Source organism: Pezoporus wallicus, unplaced genomic scaffold, assembly GCF_028554395.1.
Source record: "Pezoporus wallicus isolate ANWC-B61680 ecotype Strahan unplaced genomic scaffold, APGP_CSIRO_Pwel_v1 contig_749, whole genome shotgun sequence".
In the NCBI taxonomy this organism is placed as follows: Eukaryota; Metazoa; Chordata; class Aves; order Psittaciformes; family Psittacidae; genus Pezoporus; species Pezoporus wallicus.
This window is the reverse complement of record NW_026641327.1, coordinates 5840658-5859220: the sequence shown is the minus strand read 5'-3', so window position 1 is coordinate 5859220 and position 18563 is coordinate 5840658. Positions and strand designations below refer to the sequence as shown.

Below are 18563 nucleotides of genomic sequence, written 5' to 3'. Positions count from 1 at the left end.
TTACATCTACCAATAGGTGAAATTTATAGGGCTGTTCATTGCAAAGTGGAATGCTCCCACAGGGTGAGGGGAAGTATCGAGAGTTTCCTATTCATTTAAGGGGAAATGTGTTGCTCCTTGCTCTTCCCTCCCCAGTTTTACTTTCCTGCAGACAGCCCCATAAATCTGTTTCAGTGACAGCCCTTTGGTGGTGTAGTGAAGCAGAGCAGGGAACAGTGCATTAGGGACCAGGCAGAGCTCACACCCTGCTGCTCATGCAAAAGCCAGTCCTGCAGGGCTGTTCCAGTCCCTGCCACAGCCTCAGGGTTTGCCTGGATGGCTGAGAACAGCCCAGGAATCTGCTTTGACCATTTCCTCACTTCTCTGAACTGCTGGACCTCTTCGGGTGCCCACAGTGACAAGGGCGTTGCAGCTGCCCCTGCTTGTCCCCAGTATGCCACGGGCTCCTTTCCGCAGGGCCTTGAGAAAAGTGGGAGAGGAGCCTCAGGTTCCCTTTGTATTACCGACTCCCACTATTTGCACTGTCCCTCCGGGAGAGATTTCTCCTTCTGGATCCACCGTCCTCTACTCTCAGCTGGGCAAGGAGTACCCAGCTGGGCAAGGATGCATGCGTCCTCCTCAAAGGGACTGACCTAGCACATTGAGCCCTCATGTCCTCCGGAGAGTTGTCAGACACATTGTTTTGGGAAGGAGGATGGCTTCCTCACCCAGGAGTGTAAAGAGCATCCAGAGCATGATGCTGTCACTCCAGGAAACGTTGGAAAGTCCTGCACCATTTCCTTCAGCTCCTGACACCATAGGTAAGCTGTACGAGGCATTTTCTTGGAGGGAAATAGGTGGCCTCCCAACAGCTTCCAGATGGACAAGATCCTCCTGCTGCCTGCAGGAGCTTTTAAACTGAGCTGGTGGAGGAGTGACAGTCTGGGGGAACTGACCCTTTTCTGTGCCTTAGTAGGAGCCAGCTCAGGACAAAATAATCCTGTTATCCTGGGTCCCTTTCACTTTCTAACATTTGCTTTGGCTGTGCGAGTATGTCTTTACACAAACAGAACTCCTGTGTGTGATTTTCCCATCTTCCTTTGACCATATTAACAGCTAAATGATGGGGCCTGCAAGGAGCACATCCTGCAGAGAGGCAAAACTGCATGACACAACACAGGCCAAATAATGACTGGGTGACCCTGATGTAAATGCAGCCCCATGACACTTATATTCATGTATCTTCCAGATTCACATCATTATCTCTGAAAACACCCACTGCTTTTAATACCGCAATATCTCCCCACAGACAAGGGTAAGGCAATGTGCTGAAAGCACAAGACACTGAGCACTTGTGTCTTGCGCTCAGCTCTGTCACTAATTTCACTTTAGCTTGCCATGTCTTGTCTTTCCTGTCTGAGAAGATGATGTTAAGGTGCTGACCTGGTTGGCTGGTTGGTAAAATAATTTATTCTGGCTGTAAAAGGTGATATGACAGAACGAGCCTTTCATAGGAATGTAACTGTCATAACAATTTCTGTGTGGCAGGCAAGGTTCTCTGGTCCATAGGGAGATGTCCCATTTCATCAGAGCAAGTGCTCTGCATCAGCTGTGGAGGAGTAAGTGAAAACAGCTGCTTGGTGCTCCATGCACAGCAGCAGGGAGTTGGCACATGTTGTAATTCACAAAGGAGAAGCAGGTGAAGATCATCTGCTCTCCACAATGTCACTGGGAGGGGTGAAGGGGCAGCATGGCCTCTCGCAGAAGATGGCAGACCCAGATCAAGCCTGCATGAGCCAAAAGAGGGATTCAGAAGTGCATCTTCCATCCTCCAGCCAACTGCTGGGCCATAAGCCCACAGAACTCCTCTCATCTAGTCAGTGTGAACATCTCTCTGGACAAGAGCAAAATGACTGCAAGCAGCACAGGAGTTAGGGTACATTTAAATGCAAGGCCTACTTTGGGCTTGAAGGCAAATCCCCCTCAGCTTGGATGTGCTTAACATATGGTGTGCTAACTGTCTTCCAGTTTTTATTAGCATTTTTGAAAGGCTGGGTTTTATCCCACTCCAGAATGGAAAAACCCTGGATTTTGGTTTAATGAACCTATATGTGGCTAGCTCTCATTCTGATCAGCATAAAATGCTTTGCAAGTTATCAATGAAGAGCACTATTTAAGAGCTGTTATTCCTTGGGTGTCCTGGAAGACTTAACATTTACTCCGTATGCTCTAAAGTGTCGTTAGTTTGCAAATACAAAATACCATTTCAGACAGAACAAAAGCAGTCCTCTTCAGCAAGTACTAATTTCACAGGAAGTTTTAACTTCCAAAATTCATCCATATTTTAGCGTAAGTTTCATTTGCAGTTATTTCATGCAGTTTTCTGCTTGAAAAAACTGTGTTAGCTTTAGGAGATAGTATATCTTGTCAGCCTTCATAATGCAAAAAAACAGTTAAAGCTATTACTTGGCTTAAACGCTTGGGAAGAGAATTCCTCCTCAAAGAAGTTTTGCAAAACTTGAAAGAAAAATGGAAACTGAAGCTCAGGATGGAAATAATTTTGCAGCCTGAATTGCAGTGGAGGTGAATGATATGGGCTGGAACATAAAATTCTTATTTCTGCTATTGCAATGCTGGAAGGCAGATGTTATTCACCAGAAAAGACGAACATCATAAGCTCCAGCCAGTCGAAAAATAAAAAGGCTGGGTTTTGGAAGGGGACTCTCTTTTCTAAACAGTACTATCATAGCTAAGTTATTCTGTAGTGTCAATTGACTGAGGCTCACAATTGCTGCACTCCCTACGGCAGCACAAATGCTGTCGGACAATCAGGTTAAAGTGAGCAATTGCGAGTCTAACCCATGAGCCACCATTAGCAGCAGTTCCCATTGCAGCAGAACCACCTTGAAAGTCTTCCTCCTGCTCCTGCGAAGTGGCAGCAGGCCAAAAAGGATTGAATCTGCTGCCTCTCATTGTTCTGACAAAATTGAAATAAAGGTATCCAAACAGAAGAGTGTCCCAGATCAATGCTTCCTGCTTTGAAAGTAAACATTCCAGCTTTCCTTCTATATTCACTGAATTTGCCATTTATGCCGCAGCAGGAGACCATTATCTTGTGACAATGTTCTGCTCTACTAACATTACCTCTTAATTATATCTTCATTAAAACCAAATTAGAAAGCGGTCAGGAAAGTTAAGCCAACTGAATTGCTCATTTGGCTGAACATCCCGACACCTTATTTTAGAAAAGTGATGCTGGCTCACGCAACAAAACATTTAATGATCCACCTCGCTGCTGGGAAGTGTTTATTTTCACTTTAAATGATGAACTTGCTGCTCAGTCACACTGCATTCCTTCTGAAAGGATCATGCTTAGTTAAATACTAGCATGGCCTTATAGCTGGTTTTGCCCATACCTGCAAGGTGGGGATGTTAGATTGTGTTTGCCACTGTTATCTCTTTACATCGTTTCTTCATTAAAGCTGAAATAACCTATGCCTGATGAGTACGGAAAGAACCAGGAAATTTCACTCCCCAGCAACAGAGAAATTGTGTTCCCCTGCAGCAGAGCCGGTACCTGCCCATCACCCTTCCTTCCCCTGCACTGGGAGGACAGCTACAGAGGGATGCCGGGACAGACATCAGCTGAGCCAGCCAGCTGTTGGAAACTTCTCCTTCTCTTGAAGGAGCCAGGCCAGCTGCAGAGGTGCTCCCTGCAGCCCCCCCACAGGAGAAGGTGCCACACACTGCCAACAACTGGCTCCTATGGCAGGCTTTTGGGCAGCCCTCTGTCCCCTGTCTGTGTGGACAACCCTTCTTGTCCTTCATGTACTGTGGGAGTTGAGCGACAGTGACCCATGCTTCACGCCCAGGACTGGACAGACTTGTGTGACCAACATGGGAGGCCTCAGACCTCCAGTCCTTCAGCTATATCACCTTTCAAGCCCTGCTCCTCTCCCCAGGCTGCAGCATCCCCTAACAAAGATTCCTCCATAACCTACAACAGTCAGACTCTTTGGGAACAAGTTGCAGCATTCAAACCTATCAGTTTAGGTATTACCTGTCAAGTGCATCCACAAGACATATCACAAATATCGTAAGCCACACGAACCTGTCTCCACCGGGAAGACAGAGATAATTATCCTCCATGAACCTATAGACTCAAAGTTCCACAATTGCCAGTATTTGGCAGCACAGGGACATGCTCCCTATTACCCAGTATTCTTGTCATCACAGTTAAATTTTGGGGAGCAATCAATTAATAGTTAAGTATAATATGGGGAAAAATACTTACAGAGCTATATTTTTTTTGAGGACCTATTCTACATAAAGCTATATAGGAGAGAAAAAGAAATGCTTCACTTTGAGCAGCTAATAGAAATCAGACCACTTATAACACAGGTCTTCAAGTGAAGAGTGTTTGCAGAGTTTCAGTAAAGAAAGCCAGAGGCAAAGTCTACCTGTGAACCTGGACAGCTCACCATCGTTCATGCTAAGCAGCTTTGACAGCCAGAACTGCACAGGAAGATGGGAATTCTAAAATCATGGATTCCTTGGTTCCAGTGATCTGCAGCTGCAGTTTAAGTAAGGGAAAATATACATTTTTGGTCCGAAAATAGATGGCAAAAGAAGAAGAGGTACTAGCTCCTTTATGTTCAAAGTTTAGAGTAGGAAAATTTGTAATTCTATTGCATGGATGTTACCATGTCAGATCATAGGGGAAAACAGCACCCAGCTCCCTATTATACCTTTGAAGGGTAATTTAATATGGAATTTCCAAAGACAATCGGTGCTGGCACTAATGTTGGTGAATGTACCACATACTTACAATGTCCAACACACATAAAGAGAAATTTCAGCAGTTTGGAGCTCTTGGTCCGATCCTGCTTGTCCCTCCACCTCTCAGATGCATAGCTGCAGGGAAATGACTTCACCAGTCACAATGTGCAGTAGGGAAGTAATTCTTAAAAGATGATAATCTGCCCAGGGTGTAGTGGATGGATTGTGTTGCGTTTGAGGCGGAGAAAATAATCAGAAGAAAAATGAGCACAAGGAGAATGATACAAACCTATCAATCAAGGAGTTATAATGGATCTCTTTGGTTTGCGTAAACTAATGCAAAGGACAAACATTGTGTGTCCAGCCAGGCTATTGTTTCTGTCAGGGCTGTACCTTACATTTTGTAGCTATATTTTATAGATAATTTTATAGATAATCTATGATGCTTCACTTCTGTTCAAAATAAACCTGAATTAGAAGGAAAAAATTCAGAGAGATAGAGAGAACATGCAGCACAAATGAAGCTGATGCAATCATTTCCAGTTCTAAAACAGAGCAGGTAAGATGAGGATGTGGCTGGTTTAGTGATCACTGTAATCAGCACAATTGACTGCTTACAGATGACTAATTTTCAGTTCTAGGGAGGTAAATTGAGACTTACATATTTCAGCTTTATCCTAGCACTACAGGTAATGTAAGACAAACGGTCTGTGAATTCCTAATACCAAAGACATTTGTGGGTTATAAAAGAGCACAGAATGTAGATACGGGGTAAAGTTAAGGAAATACAGATTTGTATTCAGATGAAATTTAAAACAAGCCTTGAGGTGAATTTTCTTTCAGTTTAATTATTCCTTGGATCCATTCAGACCCATCTGTATGTTAATCAAAAGTGATCATAACAGTTTTGTTGGTAAATGGAAAATAGATCTTGATAGATGCTCATTATACTTAATTTTGTTAACAGCTGAAGAATCAACAAGAGGAATGAACTTAATACAGCAAGAAATGAGGTTCTGAAAAAGAGGAATGAAGAGCAAGATAGAAATTATTAAATTAAAGAACCAAAGCTGTGCTGGACATCCTAATTAAAATATACAGAGAAATGATGGAGCAGGGGACATACAAGAACCAAAAGATGTGGATAAACAGCAGAGGAGGAGAGCATGGGAAGTTATCCTAGGAAAAGAAGGGTAAGACAGGACACAAAGACGAAGTGCCTGGACAGAATGTATTCCTTCTGTCCAACAACAAGGACAATGATGCAGGGAACAGAAGATACAGAACAGGGTGCAGGCTATGGGAGTGTGACCCCAAAAACAAAAGGATAAGTGGCAGCTTTTGGTCAGAATGAAGCAGGTGGGAGGTAGGTCAATGCACTGGCAGCAGCTTGCAGAGTCCTCTGACTAAGATAAACCACCGCTGCTATTTTGCTCTCACTCCACGCTGACATTACAGCCCTCTGACTAGGAGGAGTGACCAGGTTCATCCTAGAGAAAGGAACACATTCAGCTCTGTGCAGAGTTGAAACACTTCATAGGAAAATACACCAATTCATTTTTTATATTTGTACATACTTTTACTGAAAAAAAAAAAACCAAACCATGTTGTCTGAGTGTCAAACACAATTTTGCTAACAGATAACAGGTCATGCCTTTGAGAAATCTGAGCCTCCCTGGGTTCCATGAACAGCACCAATGCATCTAAACTAGTCTTCTAGGATGCTTTTGCATAAGGTCATGTCAAGGAAAATCACCAACATGTGCTTCTATTTACAGTCCCTACTTCATTAAGGCAAAATCTAATCTTACCCAAAGCCACTTCTTAGCAGAGGTGACATTATAAGAAAAGGGGATTCTTGCTCCAGCCCTTACCAGGTGCATTCTTGCATGGCTTGCTGGCAATGTGTGGTTGATTGGGCTGTGTCACCAGTGAGCCACAGAGTACAGAAAACACAGTGGTTTGGAGCTCTGAAACTTACTTCTAAAGAGGAAAGGCATTGTGTACTGCAACAGCCATAGAAGGAAGACATGACACTCACAGCCTTCCAGAAAGACGAAGGTCAGCCAGGGAGAGGAGGTGGGGAACAGTTCTCTTCAAAATCAGAGGAAGTGTGATGGCCCACAGTTTGAGGAGGATGGTGTCATCAGGTGTTTGACCGTGCAATGATGTCCCAGTGGAAAAGTACCACCCCAGCTGCCAGCACCCTGCAGGGACCAAGAGATAGGCCTGAAAGGGAGCATCAAGATAGCAATGAGGGGGTAGGACTTGTCCACAGAGGACATCAGGGGACAGGACTGGGGTAGGAGAAAGCAGGCTACCATGCCTTTGCCTTATGGCTTACCATAAGATACTGAGGGAAAATGGGCAACAAGTTATAGAGGAAATCAAGTTGAATGGGTGATCCATATCAGTCCACGCTGAACTTCCAGTTTTATGGGGAGCATTTCAGGAGTAGAGACAAAATCCACTGAAGAGAAGGGAAGCAGAAAAATAACAAAGCAGTGAAAATGGCACATAATAGTTCTAGGTGAGAAATTAAAATAATGAAGTGGAAATGAATAATGTTACAAAGTGATGTTTAATGACTCCAGCTTTTGAGTTGAAAAGACAATAGAGCCTATACACAGCTGATGAGTAAAAAATCTTCAACTATTAGCACATCTTTATCACAGGATGGCTCTGCAAACCCCCTTTTTTTTCCTCTACTGTCTTTCCCCAAATCATACTAATGCCACTAAATCCTAGCCCCCAGGAAAAATAAGTAGGTTACGTATGCCTAAATTTTAGCTGTTGTTAGCACTAATGTCACTGAAGTCAAAGCATGGACTTCTTGATGCTGGGCAGCTTCCTGCCCATGCTGATTCTCTTCTGTTTTGACGTGAGGTGCTTGAAATATCACAGTTTTAAATCAAAAACATTAGTATATTAGTACCTTATAGTGATAAATGTCTACATTATCCTCTTTCTTGAAGAAGGCATTGCAGCCATGAATTTTTCATGTCAAAGCTAATATAGTCACCCATGGATTAAATTACACTGTTGACAAAAAAAAAAAAAAAAAGAAGAAGATTAAAAGAAAACTATTTTTAGCTATTTAGAAACAAATTTATCTTAAAAGCCATGGCAAAGCTGAGGGATGGAGTGATGGGACAACATCACAAGCAATTCTCTGCACAGTGGGCAACTGAGATAACCACTGTTACTATTTGATTTTTCTATCTACACTGAGCATTTCACCTTTAAAGAACTGCATGAGGAGAGCAGTGGCAGTACCGTGATCACCATCCTCAGTGGATGGCACATGTCACAAACATATCAGTCTGCCAGTAGGATGTCCTCTGCTTTTGACTCAGCAGGGTATCTCACAGATCATGGGGAGCTAAAGGCTGGGACAGAAAAGGGACTCCTGCCACTGTTGGAACAAGTCCAGAGAAGGGCCACGAGGATGATCAGGGGACTGGAGCACCTCCCGTATGAAGACAGGCTGAGGAAGTTGGGGCTGTTCAGCCTGGAGAAGAGAAGGCTGCGTGGAGACCTCATAGCAGCCTTCCAGTATCTGAAGGTGGCCTATAGGGATGCTGGGGAGGGACTCTTCATTAGGGACTGTAGTGACAGGACAAGGGGTAACGGGTTAAAACTTAAACAGGGGAAGTTTAGATTGCATATAAGGAGGACGTTCTTTCCTGTTAGGGTGGTGAGGCACTGGAATATGTTGTGAATGCTCCATCTCTGGCGGTGTTCAAAGCCAGGTTGGACGAAGCCTTGGGTTGCATGGTTTTAGTGTGCGGTGTCCCTGCCCATGGCAGGGGGTTGGAACTAGATGATCTTAAGGTCCTTTCCAACACTAACTATCCTATGATTCTAAACAGGAAAAACATGAATTTTCCTTCTTAGCCATATATTAGTCTTACAAAGCGAGCTTGCCTAAAGTTTGAGCAAGATTGACGCAGCAACCCCCTTTTGCTTGTTGTCCAACAAAGATCAATTTATGAGTAATAAATGAGAATTTGCATATATGTCACTTCTAGGTCCTCTTTTTCCTCTTTCCCCATCATCCTACCTCTTCAAACCACAACTCTTCCCATGAGATGCCCATCCAGCTCTTCCCAATTTTCAAGCTTGCTGCACTCTAACCTCATGCCTTGATCCTTCACCACATCATGCAGTTCTACTGGGTTCCTGTAAGCTCATTGGTAAAAGAACCACTGCATTATTTGGAGGCAGGACACAAAAAACCAACCAAATAATTGGTGCTAATTTCCTCCTTTGACACTCTTTCACAGGGCTTGAAGAGATTCAGCAAGACCTAGGCATTCAGATGCATGCTGTGTCTTTTTTCTGTGATAGGCAGATACTTCCCAGTGTTCACAAATACACTTGAAAATTAATCCATTGCTCTACTTTTGAGTAAATATGTTGCATTTTCAGCCTTGCTGGAACCTAGCATTGCTGCTTGCAGACAGAAGGTGCTGTCATATTCCTGCAAGCATTTTTATTCCTACAGAATTAATTACAGCATCAAATAGAATTTGACTCTTCTCTGGCACCCAATTTGCACCCACAAGCCAGCAACTAGACACGATGACCCAAGTGAAGGGACAAAAAGCCCAGCTACAGCTGTAGCTGACAAACAGAAACCTGCTGTTTTGAAACTGCCTATCGCAGACAACAGCACTGTGCTCCTTTTGGCAAAGGAAACCATCCTGAGAAAGAATTTATCTGGTGACTGACAGGCAGCAGTGGGCTATGAGCCTAGAAGATAATATTTTGGCTACATCATTTCTCCTCCTCAGAAACTCTCTCCTGAAGAGCTGTGTGCTGCACAGCACTCACAAAGGTAACCAGTAATGAGGTTGCATTTTGATCTTGTTTATACTTTGTAGAGATTTTCCCTGTATATAAACCTACTTTTAAGGTTACAAAAGGTGAGTACTGTCTGATCATTCAGATAAGAGGGTGTGCTTTTAACACAGAAATTTCCTGTGGTGCTCATGCCATGTCTGGTCAGGATCCAAACTTGACGCTATATTTGGTTGCCCTGGAACATTTATGCTTTAAACATCACCTCACTGTTGTTTGTTAAGCTGACAGCATTGCAGAGCTTTCATTTGTAACCTCAGGTGGAAAAACTGAGACTCACTTTGATAGCAGAGGAGGATATCTTCACACCTGCTCATTTTGAAATGCTTTTATCAGAGGTCCAGATGTTATTACCATGCTTGTGCCACGATGAGGTGGGAGAAAGAAACAAGATAGGGAAGGAAACCCAATCCAGGACTTCTGACAGCAAAGCATGCATCGTCATTGTGCTTTGTCCTTAATGAGAAATGAGGCTGGTGTTCTGAAGCTGGGCACTGCTGTCAGATGGACTTGACCTTCTCTTTGCTGATGAATGGTGGTTAACCAGGAAATGGCAACTCTGCACTAAAAATCTTCCTAAGCTAAAACTGTCTGCCAAGTTGCTAACCAAAATATTGCAGAGATTTAAGGAAAGCAGACAGGTGGGAGTAAATAGACATTGCTTGATTGACCCATTACCTACGTTTAGACTGATGAGAAAGCTATTGCCAGTGCAGCCACATTGAAATCCGGGCATGGGTTTCCAAGGGTTACACACCTGCCCAACCATGCTTTTATTTCCCTCTTCAAGGTGAGTCCTGAGCAGGCTATATGGATTGCTCCACTGTGTTTGTCCTATGTCCAAGAGAAATGAGGTTGAAGATGCCTGAAGGAGCTGTCTATTTTCTTTCTGTCAAAATGCTAAGTTTTTAGAGCTGTATTAGTAAAGTCCATCAAGGTTATCTGAACAAATCTTTCGGTAACTTCATAATCACTTAACATATGTGTGAACTGAACTGTGTTATTCCTTAGCTAAAACACACAACAGCTGACTAACACACAGGCAAGTAACACTGTTGGTTAATGCAGTTTAAATCCAGAGGGCATGTGGGTAAAGAAGTCATCCAAGGACCAAAGTCATTAGAACAAAAGATGCCCGTCAGCTGTCGTGAATTTATGAGGACGTGGGAGTGGATTAAGAGAGGGATTTAGCCCCTTCAGAACATCTTCCATTAGCAGAAAGTAAAGCCTCTCTGAGTGGGCACCACAGCAGCATCTAAATTGCCTGATCTGAAAGTGCTGCTTCCTCTTAGCTGTCACCATTTTCTCCAGCTTTAACTCAGCAGCAGGTCAGCAGCGAGCACAACCTGACAGCCATTACCAAGCTACCTGTGACTGTGTGTGTGAGCATTTATCATGTGTCTACTTCCATTTACTGCCATTTCAGGACAGGGAGTAGAAGAGAGGGAACATTGACAATATTTAGGCCCCCAGTCTGCCTGGACTACAGTTTCCCCCACTGGATCACAGAATACTGTTGTTTCTTTGGGCTCTCTCCAGCTGTGTCTCAAGAAGAGCTGTGCCAGCGTAGAACAACTTGACCTATAGATTGTGGCAGGTAGCGCTTCACTTTCTGGTCTGGGTTCAGCAAGAAGGTATTTACATGGAGCTTTGGCCCATAGGGTTCACTAAAGGGAAGACAAAAGGCTAGTCAGATAATTCTCACCCATCCCTGGATCTTGTCCCTCTTCCTTCCCTCCCAACTGATAGAAAGCTCTGTGATGATGGATTACAGAAAATACAAGCATTGGATGGAGAGAGCCACACAGAGACAATGTTTTACATGCCTGGTCTTGGCATCAGCCTCACCTCAGAGAGGTGATAATGTAAAGCATTATCTCAAAGATTAATTTCACTGCAGCAACATGCAAGAGAGAGCTCACTGTGTGCCCCTGATGACAGGGAAAACTCTTCCTTTTAAGTACTGTCATCCAGAGCAGTGTCAAATCAAGGAGAGATCAGATGCCACCATCCCCATGTATACAGATGTACTGTGGAACAGCAGGTTCAGTGATTTTCCAAATCCCACTTCAAGATGATGTGAATGAGCCAAGGGAGCTGTGCCCGGGTATGCAAGCATAATGCTGTATGCTCAGTGTACAACCAGACAGCTGGTTTCCTGAGGAAGGTTGCTAAATTGGCCAGAATGAAGTGAAAAGAAAGAAGATAGTTTAGCAGCTGGCAAGGGGCGAATAGGAAGGCAGACCCTTTGGCACCATGCAGCAATGCCTCAGTGACAAGATGGTTCTTGGTTGGCACTAAGAAGAGCAATATGCTCTGAGACAGGCCCACACCTCTTCTATACCTTTCTGCAGCCAAGAAACTGCCTCATAAAATTATTATTGTACCCCTGCATAGAAGCGATTTGGGATATTATTAAGAGGCTGACTTAATCATCAGGATTTAGGGCACGGCTAGGACTTCTCCAAGGTGATAAATCAGAGCTTACCAATTAGAAAGAATCATGTGCAGCTTCAGCTTGATTTAAAAATCATCTTAAGTGAATCAGAAAGCAGATGTGCCTTTAGCTGATAACAGTGAGGAAATTAAGTCTCTAAGACCCAGCTAGGGAGGCTGAGTGGAGGAGAAACAGAATTAACGAGCAGCAGCACCTTGTGGCAAATATCTAGGGCAAAACCTCTTCTTTCAGAAGTAAATTCAGTTGTCAGGATTTAAAGGCAGAGTCTGGAGAAAGCCCATGTAAGACCTGAAGTCTCCTATAATCCTGTGTACACTTTGTTATACCAGATTATATACACGCAAGGGTGAACTTGAAGCTGGATCCTCACTCACTATGGATCAGTGCAACTGCCCTGAGGATCTGCGATGACACATAAGGATCTGCTTGTTTGCCTGTATAATATGGGTTTCAGTGTTAATGACTGAGCCCATTTTTACAGATATTTCACGGAGAATGGGATTTTTTCCTTGACTTCTAGGTAGAAGTGCCAAGGCTTCCTGCTGCATAATGTTTCCTCTGACTGCACGTAAGCAGTATCTTCCTCTTTTGGTGAGCAGAGTACTTAAGCAGTGTTTGCCATCAAATGGGAAAACTCCGGGACTCTTTTGCTTTGCAGACATTGTTTCTTCAGTTCATTATCTATTTATAGTTCTTGCCTTTGATCGATGTTTGTATTTAACCTTCTATTTCTTAATTTGTAGGTCAGTCCACATTTACCATGGTTAATTTATTAGGGCAGATTCTTCTTCTCAGTCAGCTTGTTGGGGGAGGAAAGTGTATTTAGGAACTGTAAATCATTCCAAGCAGATCTCATCTTGTAACCTTAGTAACCAAGTTACGTACTGAAACAAGCAATATTTTTATGGTGATATTTTTTCAGTGTGAATAATAGGAAAATAATGATAAAACAATCCATCTGGGGATGGACTTGCCAGTACAAATTGCTATACAAGCAGCAGCCTTGTTTCAGAGAAAAATTCTAGCCAATCCTTTTCTACAACCTCTGTAAATTGTCCCAGAACGAAGCTTTTCTCCTGTGTACACAGTAAGCTAAATCCTCTATTACTGGATCTTGTAATGCAGAATGCAAGCATATTTTATAGAACCTTGAGTCACAAGCATCAGTAAACTGTAATGCACATGGATTGTCACTTCCATCAAATACCACTTTCTATGACAAAGAATAGGTAAATGCTTTGAAAAACAGAAGGAATCTTCTTGACGTATGAAGATAATCCTGAAGGTCTATATAAGCATGTTCCAGTTCTCTGCATGATGCCAAATCTAAAACTGCCTTTAGAAAAATCTTCATCTGGCCAGGAAGCCCCAGACTGCTGACTTCAGAGGTGTGATTCCTTCCACGCTCAAGCGTCGCAAATGCCTAGAGCTTAGGTTTTTGCAAATACTCCTGCCTTGGGCTTAACACCTAGTCTATGGCCAGCTACAATCCCTATGGTGAAACTAGACCTTTAGCTATGATCCCCAACATAGCTGATCTGAGAGGTGGTGGCAGAACATGCTTAACTCATGTTGCATGCTCAGACATCAGGCTATCTTCAAACCAAGCAGTGGGAGAAAAATGGGGACTTCTTTTACAATAGCAGGCAGCCAGACTCCCTCTACCCCCCGTCTCCAACCTAGGAGGCACAAGACATCATCTGGGTGGGAGGCAGACCCACACGTGCCATGCCTTACCCCCAGTCTACACGTCCTTATTTGTGTGGATTTGGTCCCTTCCAGACAAATGAGGGAATGAAATCTTGCCTTCTTGCCTCTTCAGGAAGCAGCTCTAGCCATTGCCACCAGCACCTCTCTTCATTTCTTTTAAGGAAAAGCCAGAGATGCACGTTCTGGCCCTGAACATGACGACTCCTGAAGGATGGAGGCGCCACCCTGCTGCCCCACAAGCACACCCCTAGGCTCATCTACCTTTAGGTCAGCATAGGCTGTCTTCTCAGCATGCTGGTCTGGGAGCTCAGGCACAGGACTTCCCTTGCACACAGGTGTCTAATGCAGGTCTCTAGGCCTGGATTGTTCATCTCATTGCAACATCTGACTTTTAGACACATCGATACCTTTTTTGGGTCTAGCATGCTGGAGCTTTTCTCAGCATACTGTGAGGTTTTGAATACAAACCATAACCATGGTGACCCTTCACAGACACAAGTATTCTGCTAAATCAGTTCTAAGCTAAGTTTCATTACACAACCTATCATACTGCTACATCTGTGCTGAAACAATTTGCTATTCAGTACCGTGGCCCTCACAAAGACTGAAGAATTATTTGGGCCAAGAACAGCAAAATGCCATGGAAACTGAAGTGGAACATAATGTGTTCACACAGGGCAAGAGTCATCAGCTTCCTCTGCACAAAAAGTGCTGTCAGCTCTTGAATAACAACAGGCAGTCAGGACTTCATCTCCTGCCTCATCATAAAAATAGGCTAATTACATTTTCTATCGCTCTGCTCATTTACTCAGTTGTCTTTGTGGTCTTCTCTGGGTATATAATGAGCGTCACATTTGAAATCTGAAGCACGCACCAGGCTCTGTGTCCTATCTCTGTAAGCAGCAGGTAGCAGATGGGACTGATAAAGGCACTCAGCAAGAGAGGCAAGGCAGAAGGAAACAGGACTAAGGGTAGCCTTAGAGCTAGCACAGCTTTTCTACCTGGAATAGTGTGGCATGCTTGGTGGCAGAAGTACTCAGAAGCATCTCTGCTATTTCTGAGGTGTTGTATGATGGCAGAGAGAAATTGCAGGAGCTGAAGGCATTCAGCACCTGAAAAAATTTAATTCTTCAAGATTCAAAGCCAACTATAAAGATCTTTCCTTGCCCAAAAGGGGAATCACAGCACTTCTTTCAAAGACCCTTAGGAGAAATGAGGGTAACTTTTAAATGTTGCTCATCAGCCTTGAAGCTTTCCCAAGAGATCGTTTTCTGTTTACTTCCCCCATCCCACCTTTAAATATGGGACTGAATTGTTTTTCACCATATAAATGTCAGAAAATCCTTGCATCAGACCACTTGAAGTTTAGCTCTCCCATGATACCAAGACCGTGAATTAAAGTTTGCTTTTGGCGAGCTCAAAGTCTTGGCCCCTATCTGCTAAATACATTATGTTTCCAAAGAATTTCTCAAGCTGTTCCAGATAAGCACACAGTAAGTAGGTGAGGCAAATAGACTTATGGCTTCTGTTTTTTTCCCAGCCAAGTTTTTCATCTCAAAAGTTACAGCACAAAAATCACTTGGACATTTCTGTTACCAGTGACTTCTAGACTATGCTGCCTTTCAGCTGCAAGCTAACATATTACTGGAGAAGGACACAGCAGAACTGATGTGGCCACAGCACCACAAAACCCAGTAATGCCCTCACACAGCTTTTGTGGATGGGGCAATGGAGAAGCTCGCAAACTCAGGCTGGGATATTTGTGGTTGCTGACTTACTACAACAGGGGAGCCAGAGGAAGGGAGGTGGGAATTAAGGAGGGGGTCATTTCTGAGTGTGAGTTGACCACAGGTGCTGGTGCTTTTGCTCCTTGTCTAGCAGAGGATGTCAAAAACAGGGGAAAAGACTGCAGCTCTGAAATTTTAGTTCTTAAATTCACTCACTCATAATCGGTCCTGAGAGCACAGAGGTTACATTTATATTTGTTTAATATTTATGAGCCATGAAACAAGATGTTTCTGGTGAATAAAAGGTGAACTTCTATGTGAGCATGTAAAACTGAACTCTGTTTGGCCTTGATATTTTAAAGATAAAGTGTTGAATTTGAACCCAGAAGAGGAATTTGCCTAGACCCTCTTGACCAGAAAGGTGGCAGACGCTTGCCCAACTGAATTAAACTACTGCCTTTAACCTCTCGGTGCTGCTGTCGACACTCACATCACGACTTTGCTGTGAACAGTCCATCCCCTTCGTCAAGAAACTCCAGCTCCTGTCATCAAGGGGTTCATTAGTTTGAAATGAGAATCTCTGACCCAGTTTGGACTTCTTCATAACCCTGACCTTATCAGTGATCCCATTATTTTAAGTGCTTCCTTCTTGTCAAATTGCCTCCCCCGTTACTCTGATGTGCCTGTTTTCGGATGTGTCCTTCATGTAAGGAGCCAAATAGCTTCTGTAAATTTAAACACTATGCTCTCCCCTCCCTTTTCCTTTCACATCTCCCAGAAAAAGCAAAACCAAAGAACAGCAAAACCCATTCTATCTGGCACACAGTCCTGTCCCCCATTGCAGATCGTGCCACCCCCCCAGTGAGAGAGACTGAGACTTTACCTGTCACCTCACAGCCCCAGAGCAGCCAAGGGCTCAGACCACCCTGAAGAGCACAGTGGTGCCTGATGCAGCTCAGGAACACATTTCCAGCACACCTGCACTGAGTTTGGTTTCCCGAGAGCAACTGGTGCTTACATACATAAGTCTTATTAAGAATGGCTTCCTGGTCACTGCTTGTTTCTCTTGGCGTGAAGCTAATATTAAGGCTGCCAGCCTCTATTCCCTGTGAACACATGCTCAAATAGGTGTGGATCTCCCACTAGAGCACATTGGCACCAGCTGGCAATGACTGTCAGCCTATGCCTCTGTGCCTAATCAGTGTGGCAACTGCAGAGTATTTGCTGTGGGCACTCCACACCTAATAATACTTCAGCACCTCTTTAACTGCTTTATCCACTTTTACCCATTCAAAAGCCTCAGGCTCCCAATGACAAGTAGATGGTAAGTGGAGCTTGTAAATTAAAAACCTACCTGCTGCAGGCTTTTAGCATTAAAGGACTCCAAAGTTCCCTTAGTTCATACTGTCTTCCATTAACATCAACTCCATTGTCAGCATGTAAATCTGGTGGCATTATCTGCCTATTAAAAAGTTTATCACAGGTTTCAATTTGCTATCGCTTTCCAGTGTTAAAGAGCAAGTTCAGAGGACTGCAAATACCCAAAGTGTTCTGCCCAAGGAAGACAAATGTCCATTTTTAAATCAATGTTTGGTGACAGAGAACTAGAAAGACTTAAAGAAGAAATTAAATTTGTTTGTCCTGGGATAAACAGGTTGCACTTAATGGGCTTTTCTGATACCATAGAGGAGGCAGGGTGTCCAGCCACAGCCCCAGGAGGTAAGAACAATATTCTTATCTCAACTTATCTATTGATCTGCTGGGTGGCCTGGGGCTTGCTGTTACTCCTGGATCTCTCAGCTGATGAGAAGACCAGGAATCAGAACAAACTGAATGTATTTGAACAGCAAGGACAGTCATCCTAGCAGCCCACCTTTAAAACATAGATCAAAATCTTTGCTTTTTCCAGCTTTGTCCCAGCCTATGATGCTCTCTGGGAGACTGTTCTCACTGCAAGCTTTATCCAAGTAAGTTTATGATGGTGAATAAATGGATGGTTCCATTCTCATTCTGGTCTCAGTCATGTTTTTGAGAAAAGTAGAGAGAACACATGTAACAGCTTTGAAACAATGAAAAACTGGTGTCATATTGAGTGCATGATACGCAAAACTTTTTAAGCTTTGTGCTTTAAATCTTACATTTTCTGACCCAATCCATGGGAATATTGCATATCCCACAGGAATACTGTGAAAAGTAGCAAGGGAGTCACTGGCGCCGTCAATTATTTTTCAGGGGATGAAGTTGGGCCATGTTCTGTCAGGGGAGTTGGGAGAGCTCAATTACCATGTAAGTACAAAGTCCTTTTGAAATGTCAAACCTGGGTGCCAAGCCTGGCAGGGTGGACTGATTCAAAGGCACAGGGCAGAACACTTCTGGAGTGCTGAGGTAATGTTCGCTGCTTTAGTGCATATAAAAAGCATAGAATAAAACCCAGTTCAAATAAATAAGATCATCTTTCTTATGAAAGAGAAAGTGGTATTTAGTATTTCTCCCTCAAGGCTTATAAGCAGCTGCCACTCAGGCGGAATAGATAATACAACTTTCAGACTAATCCATGAAATCAGGAATTGGAATACAAACCTTTCCAAATGTTTTTCCTTCTGGGTACCTTCATTGCTCACTGCGGTGGCTCCACTGCAAAAGGGGGCTCTCAGCACTCTGCAAGATGCATTCAAAATTACAGTGGAAGAGTCTGTCTAAGAATGGAAAGTAGAAGAATATTTTAGATAGACAGAGATCTGCATACAAGAATCACTGAGGATCAGTTTATGAATATGTTCTGGTGTTATTAAAGTCTCCTCAAGCATTAATGGCATCCCACACTAAAACCAGGTAGATTTTATCTTTGTTGGCAGGGATCAAATTCAGATACTGAGCAAATTCAGAAGCTTGCAAATCCGTGCAGGTCTTTGCTAACTGCTGGCTTTTTTCTCAGTAACTTCACAAACTCACTGGAACTTTCCAGAAGCCCGTAGTTGTGGTAAATGTGCATGCCTTGTGCTCCTCCTAAGCTGGGTATGGAACCCTCGCATCAGGCTGGCAGCCCC

The 18563-nt window shown here is 43.5% G+C and overlaps 1 long non-coding RNA gene across 1 annotated transcript; it reads right to left on the bottom strand.

Annotated features, from left to right (window-relative positions):
• Window positions 1–1426: 1426 nt before the first annotated feature.
• On the bottom strand, window positions 1427–6913 carry LOC130606585 (uncharacterized). The gene is made up of 2 exons (XR_008974018.1): window positions 6800–6913; window positions 1427–1892 (listed from the first exon to the last, which is right to left on the bottom strand). It is a non-coding gene; the product is annotated as an uncharacterized LOC130606585 (long non-coding RNA).
• Window positions 6914–18563: the final 11650 nt, after the last annotated feature.